Source organism: Peromyscus maniculatus, chromosome 2, assembly GCF_049852395.1.
Source record: "Peromyscus maniculatus bairdii isolate BWxNUB_F1_BW_parent chromosome 2, HU_Pman_BW_mat_3.1, whole genome shotgun sequence".
Classification (NCBI taxonomy): Eukaryota; Metazoa; Chordata; class Mammalia; order Rodentia; family Cricetidae; genus Peromyscus; species Peromyscus maniculatus.
The window spans coordinates 162,549,904-162,562,277 of record NC_134853.1 but is presented as its reverse complement, the minus strand read 5'-3'; the positions used below and the strand labels follow the sequence as shown (position 1 = coordinate 162,562,277).

Sequence of the window (12,374 nt, the reverse complement as noted above, 5' to 3'; positions counted from 1 at the left end):
TTTTTTTTTTTTTTTGGTTTTTCGAGACAGGGTTTCTCTGCGTAGCTTTGCGCCTTTCCTGGAGCTCACTTGGTAGCCCAGGCTGGCCTCGAACTCACAGAGATCCACCTGGCTCTGCCTCCCGAGTGCTGGGATTAAAGGAGTGCGCCACCACCGCCCGGCTTCCAGTATTTAAATTTTAATTGAAAAAATTAAATCTGGGGAAACCTGAACATCCAAGACTGCCAGCATAGCAGTCTCAGACAGGATCCAATCGATACCTGCTAGAAAGTGCTACACATGATTTACAACACAAAAGCCCACAGAGACCTAACATCACAGACAGGCATGCACTCTGCTATTGACATATTTTGACATTGCCCAAGTAGTTTTATATTCCACCTATGAAAGTCTGCTCCCCCAGCCCAGCATGTTCTCAGGAAGTCCAGTGTGTCAGGGTACACCAAGTAGCACAAGAAAGAAGCTTAAGAAAGAAGGCACTCCAAGAAGAAATTTTAAGGTCTATGTGGCAGCAGAAAAGTCCAGATTCTCTGATGGACTGAACCCAGAACAGCCATACAAAGGCATATTTATTGATTGTTACACAAAGTATTTCCTTATAACAAGGACCCTAATCTAATTTGCATGTCTTACTAAAGGAGAGCATCACATGCCCCCATGACTCTAGTCCTTTATTATGTATCATTTGCAATACATAATAAAATAAGAGCTTCAGGTGTGCCCCATATGCCTTGTGACCAAAGTCATGGGATGGCTGCAATGCCCCTTCAGCAAAACAGAAACTGTTTTCCTCAAGGATTCTCCAAGGTCAGTGTACTTCTAGAAAACAGCTGTTCATTCTAAACCAGATACAGTGACTCTGCTAAATTCCTAAAACACCAGTAGATCTCATGTGCATCAAGTATAACCTTAGGCCTTCCGGGTTGGTGGTGGTGGTAATTCACTGGCAGACAAACAAAGACACTAACTAGGGTCTTCATGCCAAACTCTAACCTGGCCCCATCTTTATGTGCTACCGAGGTCTTCAGGATAATAGAGTGACTCAAGCAGGAACATGGCCATGAGGACATACCCTTCAGAGGGAATCATGTCCTCCTCCACCCTGTTTCATGTCTTCCAGGTCCAGCTTGGGCTAAAAGCCCTGGATCTGAGACACTGGGCCTCTTCTTCAGCTGATTGTAGCTTCTGAATCGTGCTCTCCAGTCTGAAAGATAAAATAAGTTATTACTATCTGTGAAACATGGTTTTGTGTAGGCTGGTCAGGTCTTTCCCCTTCCAAATTGCGATATTGTGGCCACGCATCAGCAACCTGCAGTCAATGCTTGTGGGGTAGGAAATGGATGAGCTTCTGCCTTCACCCCATCTCTAATTCCTTCCATCTCTGGATGACACATTTGATGCCATCAGTCCCAGCCTGTGTAGGACATCTGGAGGAGGATCTGGGTGGGGATTCTGGAATCTAGTCAGGATTGAAAGCCACTTTTAGGAAAGGGTGTGTGAAGTCCAATGATTCTTAGACATTTTGACACAAATGAGTCATGGTGGCAAATACCTGCAATTCCTGCCTTTGGGAGGGCAAAACAGGAGGATCCTAAAGTTCAAGGTCACCTTCAGATACATTGTGCCTTGAGTGCTAGCCAGGGAAACTTCAATAGCCTCTCTTATAACAAAAGTATACACACAAAATCAAGCAGGCAAGGAACCAAAAATAAATTTCAGAGAAGGTGATGGAGAATCTCAGAATCCTAGAGGCTAGGGCCACTGCTTAAACTCCCAGAGATCTGTCACCCCATGCAGACACCATGGAGTCTACTCACAGGCAATCCACAGGGAACATACAGCTTAAGGAAACACACCCATATCCATCCCTGCTTTTCTCAGCCAATGCAAAGGTTTCAAACTTTGGTTGTGAGCCTGGTTTGGTGATACACTAAGATGTTTAGGATGGAGTATCCCTTGTTGGAAGGCAGCATGGCTCAGTGTGTGGGTTAAAGACTAGTTCTGGATACATGTCTATTCCCTGCTCATAAAGACAAAACAACAACAACAAAACTATTTTAGGCTCATGCCTGTAACTGAAATCTAAGTAGGCTGATGCAGGCAGGCAGGTTCCCATGTATTTGCCTGTCTACTCCAAGAATCCCAGTGTAGCCTCCACTAGAAAATGAAATGTACTCTAAAACAACATGAATGTGTGTAGCGGTAACGCCATCATTACCGATACCCGTTTACCATGTCTGAGCGAAGGGCTGCGGATTAAAAATAGAGACAAGAGACAGCGGGTCATTCGTATGATTGGATGTCGAATGCCGTTTATTGAGAGAGGGAAGAAACCTTAAATACATACAGGCTTACAGCACAAATGGAGGAACCCCTGGAGGGCAGAAGTTCGCTGTCAATGGTCTACATTCCAGACCCAATGTTCTACATTCTTGCATCTAAGTAGTTAACGCCCAAAATGCAGGATACACAAACAAGGAACTTCCCCTAAGCATTCAGAAGGGTGGATACCGACAGGGAATCTGAATAAGGAGGACATCTGATTGAGGTCAGCAAGCAAGGCCGCAGCCACTCCCAGTCGGGGGCCAGGGCCCATGGCACCCACAAATGTGTGGATGAATATACAAATGAATTGCTGAAGGAATTCTGAAAAGGCCTGGGGTATGCTTCAGTGTGAAAGTACTTACCTTTACCGTGCATGCATCATCATAGAAAATAGGGGATTTAAACCTTTTGTAAATGGGGGAATGGAGAGATGGCTCTTCAGCTAAGAACACTGGACGCTCTTCCAAATGACAGGTGTTCAATTTCTAGGACTCAAGTGTTAGCTCAAATTTCTCTGCCTTTCCGGGTGTGGGAGTGCAGCACCCTCTTTTGGCCTCCACAAGCACCAGGCATGCAAATGGTTGACCAAACCCTAGCAGTACATAAAAGGAATCTACCTTAGAAACATTAAAGTACAGTTGGACATTTAATCACAAAATTGTCCCAGTCTTCTGTATATAAATAAAATACCTCTTAGAAATCATCTTTATTTAATTTTAGTAAAAACATATTCATTTATTTATTTATTAAATTTATGTGTGGATAGGCTCATTTATCCCACTTTTTTTGTTTTTGATTTTTTGTTTTTTGAGACAGGGTTTCTCTGTGTAGCTTTGCGCATTTCCTGGAACTCACTCTCTAGCCCAGGCAGGCCTCGAACTCACAGAGATCCACCTGCCTCTGCCTCCTGAGTGCTGGGATTAAAGGCATACACCACCACTGTTGAGCAATAGTAAAGTGGGGGGGGGGGAGAGAAAAGAAAGCTGGTAACCTACAGGAGCTTGAAAGCACTGGAGGTGCCAGGAATTGAACCTGGGGCCTCATGAATGCTAAGCATGAACTCTACCACTGACCTACACCTCCAACTTATCCCACTTTTCAAATGATTGTTTTTTTTTAATTTTTAATTATGTGTTTGTTGTTGTCTGTGTTTTGAAAAGTTCACAGGGAAGAAGGTGACACAAAGGTCCAAGAAGTTGGGTCACTCTGGATCTGGAGGTTGAGATGGTTGTGTGCTACCTGATATTGATGGTGAGAATTAAGCTGAGGTCCTCTGAAAGAGCAGTCTGTGCTCTGAACATCTGAGCCATCTATCCAGCCAAAAAATTATTTATGAAGACAGGATCTCACTGTGTAGAAATGACTGGCCTAGAAGTTACTATGTAGACAAGGCTGGCCTTGAACACACAGAGATCAGCCTATTTCACTCTCTAGAGCACTGAAATGAAAAGGGTGGACACCATGCTTAGCTTATTGTTTGTTTTGATGTTTTTGTTTGTTTTCCCAGAAGAATTGGCAATACCATTTCTGTCTTCTGTTGGAATAAGTGTGAGCCACCATCCCCTCCTAAATCCCAATCTGGTTTTGAAACAGGGTCTGACCATGTGGCTTTTGGTGTTCTGAAACTTTTTATGGAGTCAAGGAGCCTGCCTCTGTCTCCCAGATGCCAGGATTAAAGGTGTGTGGGTGTATGCTCTAAGAAGCAAAGTTTGCCTCAAAATCAGAGGGCAGAGCCAAACACTAGATTAACTATAGAGGCCAGGCAGTTGTAGCATACATCTTTAATCTCAGCACTTGGGAGGAGAAAGCAGGGAGATCAGGAGTTCAAGGCCACCCTGGGATATAGGAGGTTGAATCTGTCTAAAGGAGAAACAGAGCCAAGTAGTGGTGGTGCCTCCCACCTGTAATCCCAGCACTAGCGAGAGGGAGACAGGAATATGAGGGGGGAGGAGACAGGATCTCAGAGCCATTCAGTGTAAGGACTCCAGAGACAGGAGCTCAGCATTGTCAACGGAGGTTTGGTGAGGTAGCTGACTGCTCTGCTTCTCTGATCTTTCAGCATTGACCCAGATATCTGGCTCCAGGTTTTGATTATAAGACCAATTAGGATTTGTGCTACATATGGGGCCATGTCTGGTTCAGCTCTCAGTCTTGACTTGCTTTTCTGCAGCGCCTCTTCCAACAGAAAGTCATGGGTCCTGCCTTGCTCTGTGAGAGAGGTTGTTGTATAGCCCAGGCTGGATTCAATCTTGCTGGATAGTCAAAGATGACCTTGAATCTCTGAGCCTCAGGCCCCAAACTCAGTTCTGGAGTGACCAGCATATTTCTGTGTGTCTTGTTCATGCAATGCTGGAGAGAGAACCAGGGTTTTGTGAATGGAGGAAGAGGGCAGAGACAACCTTCCTCTATAGTTTTCTCAGCCATTCCTTCCCTGAACCGGTAGGCAACTGCTCGGCTTTTTAACACCAACATGATTCCTTGGGGGTGGGAACCAATAACAGACATCACATACACTCTGGATTTCTCATCAATGACTCAATACCACTTGATGATACAGCTGTTTTCTAGCCTCATCTAGGCAACAATTTCAACAAGGTACAGGTAGGGAAAGAAAGAATGAAGTGAGGGATGGAGGAGGGAAGAAAGGAAGGGAAAAAAGAAAGAAAGAAAAAGAATAAAGGAAAGGAAGTTTGAGTGTTGGGGCAGTAACTCTGGGAATGGATCTTTACCTTTACCAAGTAGAATCTTATTCTCTTTACTTTACAGAGATCAAATAACCTGAACACACTCTGTTACATAATCTCTAATGAGGCAGGAGGATTACTGAGAATTACAGGTCAGCTCAGGTAACATTATGAGTTCCAGATAGACTTTAGCTACAGTGTGAGATCTTATCTGATAAAAAAAATGTAGTAGTAATGTAAGAAAGACAATGAATGCCAGAGCTGAAAGTTTGTCTAGAAGGATCATGGATGGTCCAGGGACCTTGACCATAACCTCTGCTTTCATACTTTCCCACATGGAGATTTATTTCACTCAAGCTACAGATGCAAAATTCCAAATAGAATTATAAGGTGGATGCTCCATCATCCAACCAGGTGGCAACATGTGGCTTAGAGGTGGGGCTTCAAAGGAAATGAATGGGGGTGCTCAAAGGCTCAGAATGGCCAGACAAGATATTCTGAGCCTTGGGCTGGTATGACTGCCTGGACCTGCTAGGTTTGGAAGACCTAGCAGAGGGTGTGAGAACTTACACCACACATTGCCCCATGTCAACTCTGTACCCAGAACTATGTGAACAGTTTCTAGCTGCCTCTGATTCCTCATGGGTCAGAGGCTGTTCGAGCACAGGTAGTGGCTGTAGTATATTTGAAATGAGTGATCGTGATTATGACCACAGTGTAACACTGTGCTATGGAGGTGGAGCGATCTAATTGATCCTTAAATCTCAGTGAAAATGAATGTTCACGATAAATGTCACAATAGCTTCCTATATTGGAAATTACTTACAGCAAACAGAACTCTGCAAATCAGGGTAGAAAAACAACTCACATATTCTCCTTGAATCCAAATTTAAACTGTCATTCAAAGAAATAATAATAAGACTTTTCAGGAAAAATGAAATTAGAGCAGTGTTCTCATAATTACCAAAAGACTTGATTTCTCAAAATCACCAACCAGTTCAGTGTCACAGAAGAGCCATATTTTCAAGTAGTGGAAAATGGTCCAGCAGGAGAGGTAGAGACTTTGCAGAGTGTCTGAAAGAAACAGAAGATTAAATCTTCTTCAAAGGACAGCCATTGCAGATTTTTGAACATTAGTCTAAAGAAAGGACCTGAAAGAGATTAATCCAGAGATTGTGTGTAAAATTAATTAGAGTTAGAGAGAGAAAAGATTCACAGTAAAAGAGCCAGGGAGCGACTCTGATGCTATTTTAGAAAACTGGTTAAGGAATTGAGACCACCGATGTTAGGGACTTAAATGAATGCTCCTGACCTATAGGATCAGCTACACTTTCCCCATTCCACTTGAGATTCTGATTTCTCTATTGCAGTTTAATTTTCCTCTTTCATCTCAGTGGATTTGAGCCATGGCATCTATTTTAGGTATCTTTTCACTGACAATGAAGGATCTCTGCTTCACCTTGAAAGACCTTGAGTAAACTTTGCCTGTTAAACACAGTTAACATCTAGGACATATGAACATATTTATAATTATAATTATATAATTATAATTTCTATACCAAAAATTATGGTTTGAGAGAGTGTCAAGCCTGAAATTTTCAGCATTGTTCTTTAATTTGGCTGAGTTAATTTTGTTGGCAACAGTAACTTCTTCACCAGATCAGTAGTTGAGAGTGATCTAGCTAAAAGACTGAGATAGATATATAATGTTTCCTGGATGCATATGGACATTGAATATGAGGCCTCACTTGTCTGAAATTTGTCTTTTAGAAAATATGTCTATTTTATGTTCAAAAGCCAAGGGTATTTCTGATGGCATATGGATACATTTTTAAGATTGTTTGGTCTGATAATTCAGTATAGGTAAAAGTATATATGTGTAGTTTGAACTGTTACTCAATTGTATACACAATATTAAAGGGTATTTTTCTATCTGATGGGAAAATAAAGAAACACACTCTTTCTCATGGTAACTTTCTCCTTTACTTCATCTTAAAAAATCCTCTCTGAAATTCTCTCTTGCTCCACACAGCCACATCTCTTTACATACAGCTCTGTATCTCTCTTTACATACATACATCTCTCTCCTGCACACCCATATATACAGTTACATCTCTTTTTTACATATCTCCATTATCTCTCTTTTATACATATTTCTTCTCTCTACTCTGTTACATTTCTTCATACATTACTGCATCATTCATTCATTCTCTCACCTTATTCTCATGCTTCTTATTCTTTTACCTCTCATACTTTTTTCCGCATTTCTTCTTCTTCATCTTTTACACTTCTCTCACATTTTTGCTTCTTCATCCTCACATTTTTCTCTGTACCCATCTAGCTACATCCCTTACTCAGCACACACCCCTACACACACTCACACACTCACTGCCAGCTCTTTTTCACATCTCTTCTGCATAGCTCTGCCCAGCTTCCCCTCAAAGAAATCTCTGCACAAATATGACTTAGATTTTCAGGGTCACAAGGCATTTCTTAAATAAACAATCACAGACAGAGGCAAACTGATACTCGTAAAAAAATCACATGGCTTCTCTTAGTCTAGGAAGGTCACATCAACTGGCCAGTGAGTAATGCTTGGCTAAGCATGTAGCCTGAGTGGTTAGTGTTCTCAGATAGGAAATGCCATTGAAATTCACAACTAGCCGGGCAGTGGTGGCACAAGCCTTTAATCCCAGCACTCAGGAGGCAGAGCCAGGTGGATCCCTGGATCCCTGTGAGTTTGAGGCCAGCCTGGTCTGCAGAGCAAGATCCAGCAAAGGCACAAAGCTACACAGAGAAACCCTGTCTCAAAAAAACAAAAAAGAAAGAAAGAAAGAAAGAAAAAAAGAAAGAAAGAAAGAAAGAAAGAAAGAAAGAAAGAAAGAAAGAAAGAAAGAAAGAAAGAAAGAAAGAAATTCAGAACTAGCAGTAAAAATATTATATTAGTTGGATGAATCTTGAGCCTAGGAGTATGTGCAGTCAATTACTGTAGGGGGTTGTGTCTCAGTGTAAACAGCCTGACCTTGATTTAGCAATAAACACCTGGGAACATGTCTTGTGTATTTTCTGCAGGGGCAGCTTAGTCCTTTTGAATTTGTTCTGAAGTCTAAAATTAGCTTTCTTTGAGACTGGGAATACTGTTATTTTCCTGTGTCAGTTAACAAAAATATTCTGATATTATTTCTATTCATCAGAATTATACAGCTTAAACAGAAATCATCTTCTTTACCATCCACAGCTATTACTGTGCCCAAAGATGGAATATTTTCTTGAGATAAACTCACAACCAGTGGGAAAACATCCATAGCAGTTCTTAGGAAAGAAATGTAGGGGCACCTGGAAAAAATAAGAGACAGACACATCCAGTCATTACAGGCAGTACCTCCACAGCCTTGCTAGGTAGGGCTTCCCATCAGGTGGGTCTGGTGGGTTGACGTGTTAAATATCAGTTGTCACCTGCTGTATACTCCCATGGCCCTCGGCAATTGGGGGGGGGGGCAGTTCTCCTGTGGCCAAGCCATTGCTAGTGCCTCCATATGTTGATTGGCAAGGGGAAAGGACCAGATCTCCTGAAGATGTCTAGGCCAGTTCTCCCTTAAATATGGGGCAGCTCTCCTGTGTCTAAGGGTTTGTTGACACTGCTGTTTTGCTGCCACCAAGAGGTGGAGTCAGCTCTGCTGTGAGGGACAGGCTTGTGCTCTCTCCCCCACACTACCATCAGTGTCCCACATGCAGTGGCAGTGTGGTGCAGGCCAGCACTCCCAGAAATGTGGATATTAACATGACTTGAGGTGGCAGCCCAGATAATAACACATGGTCATAGACATCAACTCAGCCCCTGGCAGTATCAATACTATTGATCCACTCATGGTCCTCAGTGGCTGGCATGGGCTCACTTCAACTTGGTGCCCTGTGGCATCTAAGCCTGAGCACATCACCTAGGAAACAGGCAATGGCACAGACTGTATCCATTCATGTGAGTTTCAGGCTTCATCATCGTCTAGGGCAGAAGCATGGAACACCAGTATTACCAGGGCCTCTCAGGCCATGGTGGTCCTTCAAGGGAGTACAATACAGAAAGTGAAACTTTCCTCATCTCCAGCCTCTGTTATTCTCAGAGCGTGGACTTTCTGTGAAGGCAGCAGGTTTGGAGATGTTCTCTGTATCTACATAAGCTCTAGGCTGTTGTATACCATCCCACCGACCCTACCGGGCAATGACAGCATGTTGATCTCAGCCCTCCCTCTTACTGGTCACTGCCATCAAGGCTCCAGTTCTACCTCTCTCCATAGCATGTGTACTGCTCAATTTTGCTATCTTACCCACCTCTTCATCACATATTTGTTCTATTTTTAATTAAAAATTGCATTTATTTACATCCTGACCACAATTACCCTTCCCTTTTCTCCTCCCATTTCCTCCCCACCCCTTCCCTCCACCCCTCAAATCCACTCCTCCTCTGTTTCTGTTCAAAAGGACCACACCTCCAATGGGTATCAATAAAGCATGGAATATCAAGTTGAGGTAGGACTGTAGCATGAATCTTAAAAGGTCTTCTTAATAAAATCAAACCAAGAGCCAGGTATTGGAATAAATACTGGAAGATCAGAGAGACAGAACACAAACAACAGCTGACCTCATCTCGCCAACTTCTCAGCTGATCCTGTATCCGTGAACTGGGAGCCTCTGAATCCTCCCCCAAATGAATCTCAGCTGAACTTCTGCTGAAAGCCTAAAAGCTTAACCAGGCTCTAGTTCCTGGTCCTCATGCCTTACATACCTTTCTGTTTTCTGCCATTACTTCCTGGGATTAAAGGCATATGTCACCATGCCTGGCTGTTTCCAGTGTGGCTTTGAACTCAGAGATCTGGATGGATCTTTGCCTTCAGAATGCTAGGTTAAAGGTGTGGGTGCCACCATTTATTTTCTGGCATCTATATCTAGTGGCTGTTCTGTTCTCTGACCCTAGATAAGCTTATTAGAGTTCATAATATATTGGGGAACACAATACCACCAGTAGGACTGAGCTGCTCCCCTTATATTAAACCTGGGCAAGGCAACCTAGTATGAAGAACAGGTTCCTAAAGGCTAGACAAAGCATTAGGGCCATCCCCTACTCACACTTCTAGGAGTCCCCCAAGTTGACCAAGCTACACAACTATGACACATATGTAGAGGGACTAGGGTGGTCCCATATTGGGGGTGGTGTGGATGGATGGGGAGAGTAAAAAGAAATGACTGGAAAGAGGGAGCATTTCAGATTCGGGTAGAAACTTGGTGCAGGGGACACTCCCAGGAATCTACAAGGATGGCCCCAGACAAGACTCTTAGCAAAGGTAGATGCACAGCCTGAAATGGCCATCTCCTTTATTTAGTAATTTAGCACAGGACTTTTGTTTGTTTTTTTCCTTTTAATTACTGTATTCTATTTACTAGTGTGTGTGTGTGTGTGTGTGTGTGTGTGTGTGTGTGTGAGAGAGAGAGAGAGAGAGAGAGAGAGAGACAGAGACAGAGACAGAGACAGAGACAGAGACAGAGGCACAGAGAGAGTGGGGGTAGGGTAGTTGAGGATCTCACCTACCGTGGCAGAGATGCTCTACATTAACAACATCATGGAATTCCAGACTGGATGTGAAGATACTCTCTGTATTGAGTCCCAGCTCTCACTGTTGTGAATTGGTTAGGGGAGATATAGTTTCATTGTGTAGATTAGGCTAGACTCAAAATTATGGCAATCTTCTCCACTCTCCTCAATTCTGAGACATAAGCTTGTGCCATAACCCTTTCATTATTTTCCATTTATTTACTTACTTATTGTTTAAGTTTTTCTATTTTAGGGGATGGTTTTGTTAAGAGTGGCCAGAAGACATGGTAATTCTAGGGACAGTGTCTATGGGAATGCAGTTGCTTCAGCCTCATCAATTTGACATCTCACTCCTCTAATATTAAAAGGAGCTAGGTTAGGTGGGCTGCTTGGACAGCCCTGGAATCCTAGCACTAGGGATGTGAGGGAAACCAATGTCTTGTTGAAGGATAGCCTGGGACACATGAAGCAACCCTGTCTCTACAAAAAAATGAAAGGAGATGATTGAGTTGAATGCTGCTAAAATGGTAGAGCACTTGTCTAGCACAACCAAGGACATGAAACAAATCCTAGTACCAATCTCAGTCAAAAACAAAGATACTCATCAATCCATATCATTTTGCTTGTTTTGGTTGTCTTAACAAGCTCCCAAAGCAATCCATCCTGAAATACAGTGTATAGGCGAATCTGATGGGATCCTCCTGCATCTGTTTCTAAAGGGCTGAAAGCACACTGTCTTCTAACAAGCCTGACATCCATGCGGCATTTGAAAGGCAAATGTTTTATGAGAATTCTGTGACCAGTCCTCTAGTCAATGGAAAGGAGCATTTGTGTTCCAGAGGTTGAGTTTTCTTTGGGATTGGACACGACCCAAATGTAAGGCAGGGCCGAGGGATGCATGGTCTTTTTGGAATGAGGAAAAGAGTGGAGAAGCAGGTGACTTGGTTAGCATTTCCCATTCTGTCTTGTGATAACTGTGCATGGATTTTGCTTGCTAATAAATGTAAAGTAATCTTTTAACATCCTTCTTCATCTGGCACCCAGCGTTTGGGGCTTGCTAGAACACATGAGAGTGTGCCCAGCTGGGCAGGGTTGCTCTGCAGTTCAGTGAAGGAATGCTCTTGCCTTCCCAGTGCAAAAACCCCTGCTTTGCATTTCTGCCTTCCTAGGCATAGACTCTCAGAAGGCTGCTGCCCTCCCAGATTGGTTCTGCTTGATGCACACATGCTGGTGTCCCGGGTGGCCCACAGGTATTAAGGCAGGTTTTGCTCCCACTGCCTTGTGCATTTGTGCTGTGTGCCACTACCCTCCCAAGCTCCGATCAGGCGAGCTCTAGAGTTAAATCTAGTGCAGCTTACAGGTTCCCTCTCAAACAAATTTTGTTCAGAGGGAGCAAGTGCTGGAGCATAGTTTGCTGTAGATCAGGGAGGAGGAGCCTGAGCTGCCTTGGTGCTGCACCTGCTCCTACTGCTGGTCAAGCACGTCACTACATCTGAATACCTTCCCAGTACCCAGCCATGCAAGCACCAGATGCCCATGATGGTCAAACATCATGATTTTCTGAGGATCAGAACTCTGGTAACTCACCTGGGGACTACTGATGAGAGAGAGAGAGAGAGAGAGAGAGAGAGAGAGAGAGAGAGAGAGAGAGAGGATAGTAAGGGGAAAGGACAATCTTAAACTTAAAACATTTTCCTGGTTAATGATTGGGAATATTGCAATGCAGGGAATGAGGACCCTGCTCACTGCTACTATGGAAGAGATGCTAGAAAAACTGAGGA

General features: G+C 43.3%; 1 non-coding gene across 1 annotated transcript; it reads right to left on the bottom strand.

Moving 5' to 3' along the window:
• Positions 1–3,336: 3,336 nt before the first annotated feature.
• Trnaa-agc (transfer RNA alanine (anticodon AGC)) lies at positions 3,337–3,408 on the bottom strand. The gene has a single exon. It is a non-coding gene; the product is annotated as a tRNA-Ala (tRNA).
• Between the last annotated feature and the right edge of the window lie 8,966 nt (positions 3,409–12,374).